Consider the following 14,028-nt stretch of genomic DNA (forward strand, 5'->3'; position numbering starts at 1 on the left):
TAGATGTATCCTTGTGCAACTTAGAAAACCTCAATATTTTATTTGGTGTTGTGGATATTAAACATTGTTTTTTGATGCAGTCATTACAACTGGATAGAGCAGAGAGAACAGAAAATCCTTTTATACCATTCTGTCTTAGTGTCTTACATAACTTTGATTTGCTCTTGGGTAGAACTTTGTATGATTGCCAACTTGAGTTCTTGTTCAGTAAATCTAAAAAACGGGTGAAAATAAATTATTGTTAGGTATTACTGTATGTCGTTTTCACCTCACACCAACTGCCAGGAAACAATAGAGAATTAGATCAAGCACCCTACCCCAGCCCCAGCTCCTTTCCCAATCTTAAAGGAAACTACATTTTAGGAATTAAACATCTGTAGGATAAACAGTCCAAGGAGCGGTGGCTGCGTGGGCGCAGTAGGGCCTAGAGGAGCCATTCCACGTTCAAGGTCAGGAGGGGTGGCAGTGAGGAGATACCGCTCGTCCAAGGTAAGGAGCAGTGGCTGCGCTTTGCTGGAGCAGCCATGAAAAGATACCCCACGTCCAAGGTAAGAGAAACCCAAGTAAGACGATAAGTGTGCGAGAGGGCATCAGAGGGCAGACACACTGAAACCATAATCACAGAAAACTAGTCAATCTAATCACTGCAGCCTGGTCTAACTCAATGAAACTAAGCCATGCCCTGTGGGGCCACCCAAGACGGGCGGGTTATGATGGAGAGGTCTGACAGAATGTGGTCCACTGGAGAAGGGAATGGCAAACCACTTCAGTATTCTTGCCTTGAGAACCACATGAACAGTATGAAAAGGCAAATGATAGGATCCTGAAAGAGGAACTCCCCAGGTCGGTGGGTGCCCAATATGCTACTGGAGATCAGTGGAGAAATAACTCCAGAAAGAATGAAGGGATGGAGCCAAAGCAAAACCTACCCAGTTGTGGATGTGACTGGTGATAGAAGAAAGGTCCAATGCTGTAAAGAGCAATATTGCATAGGAACCTGGAATGTCAGGTCCATGAATCAAGGCAAATTGGAAGTAGTCAAACAGGAGATGGCAAGAGTGAACGTCGACATTCTAGGAATCAGAGAACTAAAATGGACTGGAATGGGTGAATTTAACTCAGATGACCATTATATCTACTACTGCGGGCAGGAATCCCTCAGAAGAAATGGAGTAGCCATCATGGTCCACAAGAGTCCAAAATGCAGTACTTGGATGCAATCTCAAAAACGACAGAATGATCTCTGTTTGTTTCCAAGGCAAACCATTCAATATCACAGTAATCCAAGTCTATGCCCCAAACAGTAACGCTGAAGAAGCTGAGTTGAACGGTTCTATGAAGACCTACAAGACCTTTTAGAACTAACACCCAAAAAAGATGTCCTTTTCATTATAGGGGACTGGAATGCAAAAGTAGGAAGTCAAGAAACACCTGGAGTAACAGGCAAATTTGGCCTTGGAATACGGAATGACGCAGGGCAAAGGCTAATAGAGTTTTGCCAAGAAAACACACTAGTTATACCAAACACCCTCTTCCAACAACAAAGAGAAGACTCTACACATGGACATCACCAAATGGTCAACACCAAAATCTGATTGTATTCTTTGCAGCCAAAGATGGAGAAGCTCTATACAGTCAACAAAAACAAGACCAGGAGCTGACTGTGGCTCAGATCATGAACTTCTTATTGCCAAATTCAGACTGAAATTGAAGAAAGTAGGGAAAACCACTAGACCATTCAGGTATGACCTAAATCAAATCCCTTATGATTATACAGTGGAAGTGAGAAATAGATTAAGGGACTAGATCTGATAGATAGAGTGCCTGATGAAATATGGACGGAGCTTCGTGACATTGTACAGGAGACAGAGATCAAGACCATCCCTATGGAAAAGAAATGCAAAAAAGCAATATGGCTGTCTGAGGAGGCCTTACAAATAGCTGTGAAAAGAAGAGAATCGAAAAGCAAAGGAGGAAAGGAAAGATATAAGCATCTGAATGCAGAGTTCCACAGAATAGCAAGGAGAGATAAGAAAGCCTTCCTCAGCGATCAATGCAAAGAAATAGAGGAAAACAACAGAATGAGAAAGACTAGCGATCTCTTCAAGAAAATTAGAGATACCAAGGAAACATTTCATGCACAGATAGGCTCAATAAAGGACAGATATGGTATGGACCTAACAGAAGCAGAAGATACTAAGAAAAGGTGGCAAGAATACACAGAAGAACTGTACAAAAAAAAATCTTCCTGACCAAGATAATCACAATGGTGTGATCACTCATCTAGAGCCAGACATCCTGGAATGTGAAGTCAAGTGGGCCTTAGAAAGCATCACTATGAACAAAGCTAGTGGAGGTGATAGAATTCCAGTTGAGCTATTTCAAATCCTAAAGGATGATGCTGTGAAAGTGCTGCACTCAATATGCCAGTAAATTTGGAAAACTCAGCAGTGGCCACAAGACTGGAAAAGGTCAGTTTTCATTCCAATCCCAAAGAAAGGCAATGCCAAAGAATACTCAAACCACCACACAACTGAACTCACCTCACACGCTAGTAAAGTAATGCTCAAAATTCTCCACGCCAGGCTTCAGCAATACGTGAACCATGAACTTCCTGATGTTCAAGCTGGTTTTAGAAAAGACAGAGGATCCAGAGATCAAATTGCCAACATCCACTGGATCATCAAAAAAGCAAGAGAGTTCCAGAAAAACATCTATTTCTGCTTTATTGACTATGCCAAAGCCTTTGACTGTGTGGATCACAATGCACTGTGGAAAATTCTGAAGGAGATGGGAATACCAGACCACCTGACCTGCCTTTTGAGAAACCTATATGCACGTCAGGAAGCAACAGTTAGAACTGGACATAGAGTAACAGACTGGTTCCAAATAGGAAAAGGAGTACGTCAAGGCTGCATATTGTCACCCTGCTTATTTAACTTATATGCAGAGTACATCATGAGAAATGCTGGGCTAGAAGAAGCACAGGCTAGAATCAAGATTGCTGGGAGAAATATCAATAACCTCAGATATGCAGATGACACCATCCTTATGGCAGAAAGTGAAGAGGAACTAAAAAGCCTCTTGGTGAAAGTGAAAGAGGAGAGTGAAAAAGTTGGCTTAAAGCTCAACATTCAGAAAACGAAGATCATGGCATCCGGCCCCATCACTTCATGGGAAATAGATGGGGAAACAGTGGAAACAGTGTCAGACTTTATTTTTGGGGGCTCCAAAATCACTGCAGATGGTGATTGCAGCCATGAAGTTAAGAGATGCTTACTCCTTGGAAGGAAAATTATGACCAACCTAGACAGCATGTTAGAAAGCAGAGACATTACTTTGCCAACAAAGGTCCGTTTAGTCAAGGCTATGGTATTTCTAGTGGTCATGTATGGATGTGAGAGTTGGACTCTGAAGAAAGCTGAGCACTGAAGATGCTTTTGAACTGTGGTGTTGGAGAAGACTCTTGAGAGTCCCTTGGACTGCAAGGAGATCCAACCTGTCCATTCTAAAGGAGATCGGTCCTGGGTGTTCTTTGGAAAGAATGGTGCTGAAGCTGAAACTCCAGTACTTTGGCCACCTCATGCGAAAAGTTGGCTCATTGGAAAAGACTCTGATGCTGGGAGGGATTGGGGGCAGGAGGAGAAGGGGACGACAGAGGATGAGATGGCTGATGGCATCACCGACTCAATGGATGGAGTCTGAGTGAACTCCGGGAGTTGGTGATGGACAGGGAGGCCTGGCGTGCTGCGATTCATGGAGTCGCAAAGAGTCGGACACGACTGAGCGACTGAACTGTACTGAACTGAACCTAACAGGAAATGCCTACTATGTAGGGCTGGACAAACCTAAGTTTGAATGATGTCTTACCATTTAGCAGCTATTGGACCTTGTGCAAATTCTGAGTCAGGATTCTTTCAGGAGCAAATGACAAGGAAATCCAATTCAGACTATCCTAAGCAAAAACTTGAGTGTGCTGGCTAAAATGAATTGTAGAGGAGTTCATATAATCTAAAGAACTGTAGGAACTTAAGGGCCTGATTCTGGAGTTTAGTCTGCCAGATCTTAGACTGCATCTGTTTGTCTACTTTTCTTTACAAATTGGCCCAATGGACACTGCAGAGAAATTTCATTACAGGACCTGTAAAAAATAACCTTGGGCTGCTCCTGGACACCACTGAAGCGACTTAGCAGCAGCAGCAGCAGCTCCTGGCCTACATAGTTCAGCACAACGTCATTATAAAGTAGGGGAAAGGTGTACTGTGATTGACACTCATCAGGAACACAGACTGGGAGAAGCCATTCCTTAAGCAGACAGTCAGTTCAGTTCAGTTCAAAAGGTCCCATGCAAGCACTGCTGCATCCTGGGAGTAGGTTCTTGTAATTTGTATTTATCAGAAGGTAAAACGATTGTTAAGGTAGGATATTTCCTAGAATGATCCCTGAAATCTGTGTTTCTATTTCTTTTAAGCTAGTTTTTTATCTGGCAAATTCAGTCTTCTTTTGCACTCCCTCCAAAGAATCAAGTGTTGTATCATGAACTTAAAGCATAAAGCAAAACAGGGATCTTAGAGTGTGTTCCTTAGCTTTTTATTTAGTTTTCATTTCTTCAATAGCTAATCTTTGTATTTTGCTTGTGTGGCTTTGATTGTTGTCCTCCAGGGAAGGAATTTAGCATCTGTATCTCACGCAGTGTTAAGTACTCAAGAAATGATAAATAATAATCATGCTCAAAAGAACAGACTGGACCCACACAGCAGGAAAGCCACACTGTGTAAATAATTAATGAGAATGAAAAAGCCTGGGTAATTTCGGGGTTTGGCTCAGATTTTTAAAATCATAATTATTGCCCTAAAATTATTTTTGCCCTTTGTTTCTTTGATGGTGTCATTGAAAATGACATTATAAAAGAAGCTATTTTGATTTGCTGTTTTAAAAATCTAACAGCAAAATCTTTACTAATCTAGTAATTTTAGTAGTTTATTGCTCACGGTATAAGATTTCTAGGAGGCTGCTTTTTTCATATGTCAGTATTATTTTTGGCACACACAGCATTTATTTATTTGAAGTCATTGGAAAGATTTGACATTGAGGTGGAAGTCAACTGTAGGCCGATCTGTCTTCTGCTTTATAATAAATGTTGAAAAGGAGTTCTCCTTTCAAATATCCTTTTTTGAAATCTCATTATCATGACAAATTTTAAGAAAAATTACATAAAAATTCAAGCACACTCAAAAAATAGTGAAAGTAGTGAAATGAGCCTCTAGCTTCAACATTTGCCAATGCAAAGCCCCTTTTTTCAATAATTTTAAAGTAAATCCCAGACGTAATCCTATTTGACATACATATATACTTCAGAATGTGTGTCTAACTGATTAAGTTTTTTTGTATACAAGCACAAGCCCAAGATCATAATTTAAAACCTTTAAAAGATAGTTACAGATTAACAGTAAATTTTTCTTAGTTGTATCAAGAATGCCCTTTGTAGTTGGTTTGTTCAAATCAGGATCCAAGCAAGATCCACAGATTGCATTTTTGGTTTTGTCTTCTACATCTCTCACTTTCTCTCTCTTTTGTTTTGGGGTGGGGGGAGGTGTGGCTTGCTGTGCAACATGTGGGATCCTGTTTCCCTGACCAGGAATTGAACCTGTGCCCCCTGCAGTGGAAGTTTAGAGTCTTCACCACTGGCCTGCCTGGAAAGTCCCAAATACTAGGCATTAGTCTTTTTCTTTTTTTTTTTTTAACTTTTAAATTTTATTTATTTTTGGCCACACCAAGTGCCTTGTGGGATTTCCATTTCCTGACCAGGGACTGAAATTGGGCCACAGCAGTGAAAGCCTGGAATCCTAACCATTAGACTACCAGGGAACTCCCTCTTTTATAACAGTCTTCCCTTCTCTCTCTTTCATTCTTCCTTTTTACATTTTATTTTTTAATTAATATATAGCACATTTGCTTGTTTTGGTATACATTGCTCTTGCTATTGCTAAGTCACTTCAGTCATGTCTGACTCTGTGTGACCCCATAGACGGCAGCCCACCAGGCTTCCCCATCCCTGGGATTCTCCAGGCAAGAACACTGGAGTGGGTTGCCATTTCCTCCTCCAATGCATGAAAGTGAAAAGTGAAAGTGAAGTCGCTCAGTCATGTCCGACCCTCAGCGACCCCATGGACTGCAGCCTTCAAGGCTCCATCCATGGGATTTTCCAGGCAAGAGTACTGGAGTGGGGTGCCATTGCCTTAGAGATGATAAAATTGTCTTTTTTTTGTACTCTGAGTTTTAGCATATTTATAGATTTGTGCAACCACCACCATAATCAGGATACAGAACAGTTCTATTATACCAAAAAAAACTACCTCTGTCCCATTATAGTCACATCATTTCTGCAATTTTAACCCCTGTTCAGTCACTCAGTCTTGTCTGACTCTTTGCAAACCTTGGACTGTGGCCTGCCAGGCTCCTCTGTCCTCTTGCTATTCTGGCAAAAATACTGGAGTGGGTTGCCATTTCCTCCTCCAGGGGATCTTCCTGACCCAGGAATTGAACCCATGTCTCCTGTGTATCCTGCATTGGCAGGCAGATTCTTTGCCACTGAGCCACAGGAAAGCCCTCTAACCCCTGACAACCACTGATATATTCATTGTTTTATTATATTTTTGTCATTCTGAGACTCATATAAATGGAATCATATAATATGTAACTTTTTAAGAACATCTTAGCAAAATGCATTTATGTTTCATTCATGCTGTGTGAATTAATAGCTCATTCCTTTTTCAGTGCTAAATAGTAGTTCACTGTATGGATATACCACTGCTTATGTATTCATTCATTTTGATTTTTGAGGAATTTTGGGGTCACAGAGGTAAATGCATGTTTAACTTTATAAGAAATTGTAGAGTTGTTTTCCCAGAATTCTTGCACCACTTTGCCTTCCCACCAGCAATATAGTTCCAACTGTTTTGCATCTTCTCTAGCACTTGGTTTTATTATTTTTATTTTAGACATTCTAATACTGTGTAGTGGTATCTCACTGTGGTTTTAATTTGCATTTCCCTCATGTCTAATGATACTGAACAACTTTTCATGTGATTATTTGCCTTCCATGTATCTTCTTTGGTTCAGATCTTTTGGAAATTTTTAGTTGGGTTGTTTGTTAACATCAAGCTTTGAGAGTTCTTTATATGTTCTACTAAAGTACATCATGAGAAACGCTGGGCTGGAGGCAGCACAAGCTGGAATCAAGACTGCCAGGAGAAATATCAGTAATGTCAGATATGCAGATGACACCACCCTAATGGCAGAAAGTGAAGAAGAACTAAAGAGCCTATTGATGAAAGTGAAAGAGGAGATGAAAAAGTTGGCTTAAAGCTCAACATTCAGAAAACTAAGATCATGGCATCTGGTCCCATCACTTCATGGCAAATAGATGGGGAAACAGTGGAAACAGTGTCAGACTTTATTTTTTTGGGCTCCAAAATCACTGCAGATGGTGATTGCAGCCATGAAATTAAAAGACGCTTACTCCTTGGAAGGAAAGTTATGACCAACCTAGACAGCATATTAAAAAGCAGAGACATTACTTTGTCAACAAACATCTGTCTAGTCAAGGCTATGGTTTTTCCAGTGGTCATGTATGGATGTGAGAGTTGAACTATAAAGAAAGCTGAGTGCAAAAGAATTGATGTTTTTGAACTGTGGTGTTGGAGAAGACTCTTGAGAGTCCCTTGGACTGCAAGGAGATCTAACCAGACCATCCTAAAGGAGATCAGTCCTGGGTGTTCATTGGTAGGACTGATGTTGAAGCTGAAACTCCAATACTTTGGCCACTTGATGTGAAGAACTGACTCGTTTGAAAAGACCCTGATGCTGGGAGAGATTGAGGGCAGGAGGAGAAGGGGAAGACAGAGGATGAGATGATTGGATGGCATCACCGACTCAATGGACATGGGTTTGGGTGGACTCCGGGAGTTGGTGATGGACAGGGAGGCCTGGGGTGTGGGGTTGCAAAGAGTCAGACACCACTGAGCGACTGAACTGAACTGAACTGAATACTGTTAAGCACCAGGCAAATTTAGGCTGACAGATTCAGCCAGTAAAGAAACAATGAGCCGTTTACATACTCAGTTTTTTGCTTCATAGAGAATGCAAAGATAAATAGCCAAAGGTGCCAGCCCTCTGTGGCCTTTGCACAGGATGACACAAACAGAAGACGCCGGATGACTGCAATGAGAAGGATGGGACACTCCTGTGGAGGATTCCATTCCAGCATGCTGCTAATCAATTTTATAACTGCAGGTTTGCGTTATGGATGGTGAGGCAGAAAGCCTCAGACTCCACCAAAATCTGGAAACAATGAGACCCTGGCCCATGACAGCCCCCCTCACTTGGAGAGTAAGTGAGAAACAGCATTGTAGCAGCACATCCCATGTCTCCATGCTCTCCTGTACCAGGGGGTTGACAAGGCCTTATGGCATTCTGTCACAATTCAGCTGCTGTCCAAGCGTTGCCTTTGTGGTCTGTGTGGAAACGTGCAAGGTTGTCAGGCTCTGGCTGTACTCCTAGAGATACAAGTCCTTTCCCAGATCTGTACTCCTAGAGATACAAGTCCTTTCCCAGATCTCTCCCTATCTGTAGCTAGTTCCTTCATTCTTATAATAGTAGGTCTCTTGGAGCAAAAGTTTTTAATTTTGATGAATTATGATGTATCAGTTTTTTCTTGTCTAGATTACACATTTAGTATACCTAAGAACTCTGCTCAAACTCAAGTCATAAAGTTTCTCCTGTTTTCTTTTAGGAATCTTATACTTTATGTTGTTCACTTAGATCTATGTTCAATTCAATAATGTTTTTAGGGGTGAGATGTCAAGGTACATTTTTAGTTTTTGCATATAGATGTATAGGTGACTAAAACTAGCCCAGGAGAATGAATTTCAGCAGCTAGTTTTAGTCACATGCCTATCTCTGAACCAATGATTGTGCCAAAGGAAATGGACTGCCTTACTTGGCTTAAGCAAACTGGAGCCTACTTTGGGACATGGAAATAGAAGCAGATTCACTCAGAGCTCATGAACTGGGAGGAGGACTGCATATGAGCATGAAAAACAGGAAAATGTTAGGAAAGGAAAATTATGGAATAAAGATCCTCTTTTTTTAAGATCAGTGCCTGAAGATTGTCACATCTCCAATTGAATATGGTTTCATTTGTTGGTGCCATTTAACTATATTTTTTGACATGACTTTTGTAGTAGAAAGCTTTAATATTCATCTATGCACATAACTCCTTTCTGGGCACATGAGAGGTTTCTGTTTCCTGGTTCCATTGTAATTGTGTGACTAGTTCTTGCCAATGGATTGTGGATGGAAGTGAGGTATGTGTCTTACCCTGTGGCAGCAATTGTAGAGATGTTGTAGGGGTGACATATGATCAAAGCATAGAATAAAGATAAAACTTATGGAAGGCAAGTGTTCTGAAAAGTTACCTGGCCTCAAACTTTGTGTGAGATACAAATAAACTTTTTGTGCATTAATTGACTGTAATTTGGGGACTGTTTGTTATTGTATTATAACTTGATCATAACCCACCATGACTGATACAACATCCATTTGTTCTTATATGTTGTATGTAATAGAGGATATAAAACTGCTGTTACAATATATAACACCTCAGTGATCCCAAGAAACTGCCATGATATGCATACTTCATATGAAATGAGTCAGAATATTGGGATAGTTTTTCAGCTGTAGTGAGTTCTGACCAGTATTTCTGGGTATGCTTGTTTAGTGTAAAGACCTATGAGATTGGTGTCTGAAAACAACACTTTGATCATTTCACTTCCTTATGCAAAACTCTTCAATGGTTCAACTATTACCTGCAGAATAACTTTACATCCTTTACTTAAACGTCCATATTTTGGTCTTAATCGACCTTTGCAGACTTATATCTATTAAAAAGAATAATGGACACAGCCACAGAGCCTGAAAGGGGAATGTAGTTCAAAATCTCTTGTCAGTCTGTTTGTTTGACATTGAGCAAACTCCAGGAGATGGTGAGGAACAGGGAAGCCTGGTGTGCTGCAGTCCATGGGGTCTCAAAGAGTCGGACATGACTGTCACAAGAGGTGACAATGTGTTCAAGGTTAGCTGTGTTTCCTAGTCTCCCATGCAACTCTACATGCACATTTGTAGAATTGTTGAGAGGAACATCAGGGAAGTCACCTTAGAGGCCCAGTTTGCTTTCTATCCCTTTCTTGCCTGCTGCTTGAGAAATAAATATGATGACTGGAGTTCCAGTAGCCTTCAGGCAACATGAAGTCACTTTGAGAATGGAAGCCAGGGTTGAGAATGGCAGAAGAGAATAATAGGAAGGAACCTTCATTCCTGGTTACCTTGTGGAGCTGAAATATCAGCTCTGGGCTGTCTCTCAACATTTTTTTTTTTTTTAAACATGTTTCAGAGATTTAACCTGATGGTCTGGTGGCTAAGATGCTGCACTCCCAATGCAAGGGGTCCAGGTTTGATCCCTTGTTAGGGAGCTAGATCCCACATGTGTCAACTAAAGATGCCATGTGCCACAACTAAAACCTGGTGCAGTCAAATAAATAAATGTTTTAGAAAAACAAAACATGTTTCATTAACTGTTAAGACGCACCATTATATATTATTAAGAAAAACCCACTGCCAATCAAACATTCTTGTTCTATTGCTTTGTTATTGCTGTGAAAAAAATGTGTCAGAATCAATAAAATGTAACAAGGAGTATTAATTCTTGTGGTTTTAAGCCATTATTTGGAGTTTTCAAATGCATTTCACACATAACTGATGTAGGCTAGTTTTTAATTTTTCTGCCTGTCTAGATTTTGGACTTAAAACTCCTTGAGATTTCTGGGTCACAACCTTCATCAGAAAGCCCTTGTTTTAAAAATCAACTTTATTGAAGTACAATTCTCATACAATAATATGTACCTATTTTTAAGTATACATATTGATGAGTTTTGACAAATGCATGTACCCATTTGACTTCCATCATGATCAAGATAGAGTATTTCCTTTACGTCATATACCCATCCCCCTCAGATCCCCCTACCTCAGCTTCAGCAACTGTTGGTCTGCTTTCTGTCATTATGGTTTAAATTTGTCTTTTGTAGATAAAGCTTTATATAAATGTTTATTTATATAAATAAAATATTTATTCTCTTTTGTGTCTGGCTTCTTTCACTTAGCATACTGTCTGAGACGCAGGTATGTTGTCCTGTGTGCCAATAGTTTGTTTCCTTTTTGTTGCTGAGTAGCATTCCATTATATGGATGTGCCACAAATGGTTTTTCACCATTTGATGGATCTTGGGTTGTTTCCAGCTTGGGGCTCTTTTGAAAAAAGGTGCTATGAATATTTGTATACACAGGGAGTCATTTTTTGGTCTCTCTAAAGTCATGGATCAATTCTGACTACTCTTGCATCCTGCCCTCATTCCAAGAAGAATCTATAGCTCTTGCTATTTACCCCTATCCTTTGTCTGTTTATTTGTTGATCTTGGCTTCTTGTTACTGTCGTTGTTCAGTCGCTCAGTCGTGTCCGACTCTTTGTGACCCCATGGACTGCAGCATGCCAGGTTTCCCTGGCCATCACCACCAACTCCTAGAGCTTACTCGAACTCATGTCCATTGAGTCAGTGATGCCATCCAACCATCTTATCCTCTGTTGTCCCCTGTCCCCTTCTCCTCCTCCTGCTTTCAGTCTTTCCCAGCATCAGGGTCTTTCCCAATGAGTCAGTTCTTCATATCAGGTGCCCGAAGTATTAGAATTTCAGCTTCAGCATCAATCCTTCCAATGAATATTCAGGACTGAGATCCTTTAGGATAGACTGGTTGGATCTCCTTGCAGTCCACGGGATTCTCAAGAGTCTTCTCTAACACCACAGTTCAAAAGCGTCAATCCTTCAGTGCTTAGCTTTCTTTATAGTCCAACTCTCACATCCATACATGGCTACTGGAAAAACCATAGCTTTGACTAGACAGACCTACCTTTGTTGGCAAAGTAATGCCTCTGCTTTTTAATATGCTGTCTAGGTTGGTCATAACTTTCCTTCCAAGGAGCAAGAGTCTTTTAATTTCATGGCTGCAGTCACCATCTGCAGTGATTTTGGAGCCCAAGAGAATAAAATCTGTCACTGTTTCCATTGTTTCCCCATCTATTTGCCATGAAGTAAAGGGACCAGATGCCATGATCTTCGCTTTTTGAATGTTGAGTTTTAAGCCAGCTTTTTCACTCTCTTTCACTTTTGTCAAGAGGCTCTTTAGTTCTTCATTTTCTACCATAAGGGTGGTGTCATTTGCGTATTTGAGGTTATTGATATTTCTCCTTGCAATCTTGATTCCAGCTTGTGCTTCATCCAGCCCCCATTTCACTTGATGATTCTGGCTAGTTAAAGCTAAATCTATCCTGAATAGGAATGACCACTTTTAGGCCTGCTACTTCTCCTATTTCACTTTCTAAACTTGATTATAAAAACAAATTGAATATACTAGAATATGACAGTGGAGGACAGTTGCCCTGGGTATGGAAATATAGAGAAATAATAGTTCAGGCTTCCAAACTAGTGTTCTATTCTATGAGAGGTAATGGGGAAAGAATGCTGGCTTTGGAGACAAGCAGGTCTGTTTTTCAAATTCCAAATTTGGCCATTTTTTTAGTGTGAGAATCTGGATATATTACATTATGTAACCTCATTGAGTTTTTTTTTTTCTTTTCCACTCACTTTGGAAAATGAATATAACACTCACTTTGCAGAATGTGAGAACTAAATGCATATATTCATTTAACAAATGTATACTGAAAACCTATATTTGCCAGGACCTGTCCTGAGTTCAGGGGATACAGCAGTAAGAAAAGCAGAAAAAGTGACTGACCTCATGGAGATTGCATTTGACTTAGACAACAAAAAGAATCAAAATTGATGTTAAATTAGATTTTTATTAGTTCCATGGAGAAAAACAGCAAAGAAGGGGGATAGAAAAGTACTTTTACCCTCTTTTTGGCTGTAAGCTGCTTAAATTCTCCTGTATCACCAGCGTTTATCATGTCAGCTACATATAAGTGCTGCACACATGTTTACTTAATGAAAGCTGTGACTGAATACAAACCAGTGTTAAAAAAGATTATCTCATTAAATCACTATAATACTGCTTACTTGGACACTTTTACATGCTTCCAGATAGGTAATAATTATGTCAGCAAGAATGGTGCCTTCTGGTCTCCTTTTTCTTGCTGGTTCTATAAGTCTCCTACCCAATGTTATATTTTTCTTGGAAATCAGGATGCTTTTAATGTACTTTCTGAATGACAATATAGCCTTGATTTTTAAAAAGTAACTGCATGTATTTTTCAGAATAATATAAACAATAGAACAAATGGTTCAGTATGTCAATTTCCCTATTAAGCAGCTTTGATATTCTACAGTTTCTGGAAAACTGGCATGCACATGCTATAAATATTAAAATCAAGCTTTAGATTAATATTGTGTCAAGGGTCAAGTCCTTAATATGTAGTTAAATGGGGTAAAAATTACAGTATGCAGTGTCATCTCATATATAAAATACAGCAGGTCTTACAGATGATTATGATTTTCATCTTTGTCCTTTTCTACATTTTATATCAAAGATACATTTTGTATTATTAATTTCCCACCCCCCAATTCCTATTAAAGTATTGTAAATATAAAAGAAGTAAAAAAGTTTTATTTGTGTGGTGGTTCAATAAATTGAAAAGTTTAAGTTCTGCAAATTTGGCAGACTGCAGGATTGACTATAAGATAAAAACAGAGTATTGGAAAATTAAATAATGTATATAAAAATGCCTTCTAAATTATTACTTGTGTAATTGCAAAGCTTAATTTCTGTATCACTGCTATAAATTCCATGGGGACGGAACTTTGATTAGTGCTATATCTCCAGACCTATAGAGGTTTTCTCAATCTAGTAATGACAGCACTTTTCAGCCCAATAATATGACACACACAACCTCTACTTAAAT

The sequence above is a fragment of the Bos grunniens genome, chromosome 2, assembly GCF_055505025.1.
Source record: "Bos grunniens cultivar Pamir isolate PY7600 chromosome 2, Bosgru_T2T1.0, whole genome shotgun sequence".
In the NCBI taxonomy this organism is placed as follows: Eukaryota; Metazoa; Chordata; class Mammalia; order Artiodactyla; family Bovidae; genus Bos; species Bos grunniens.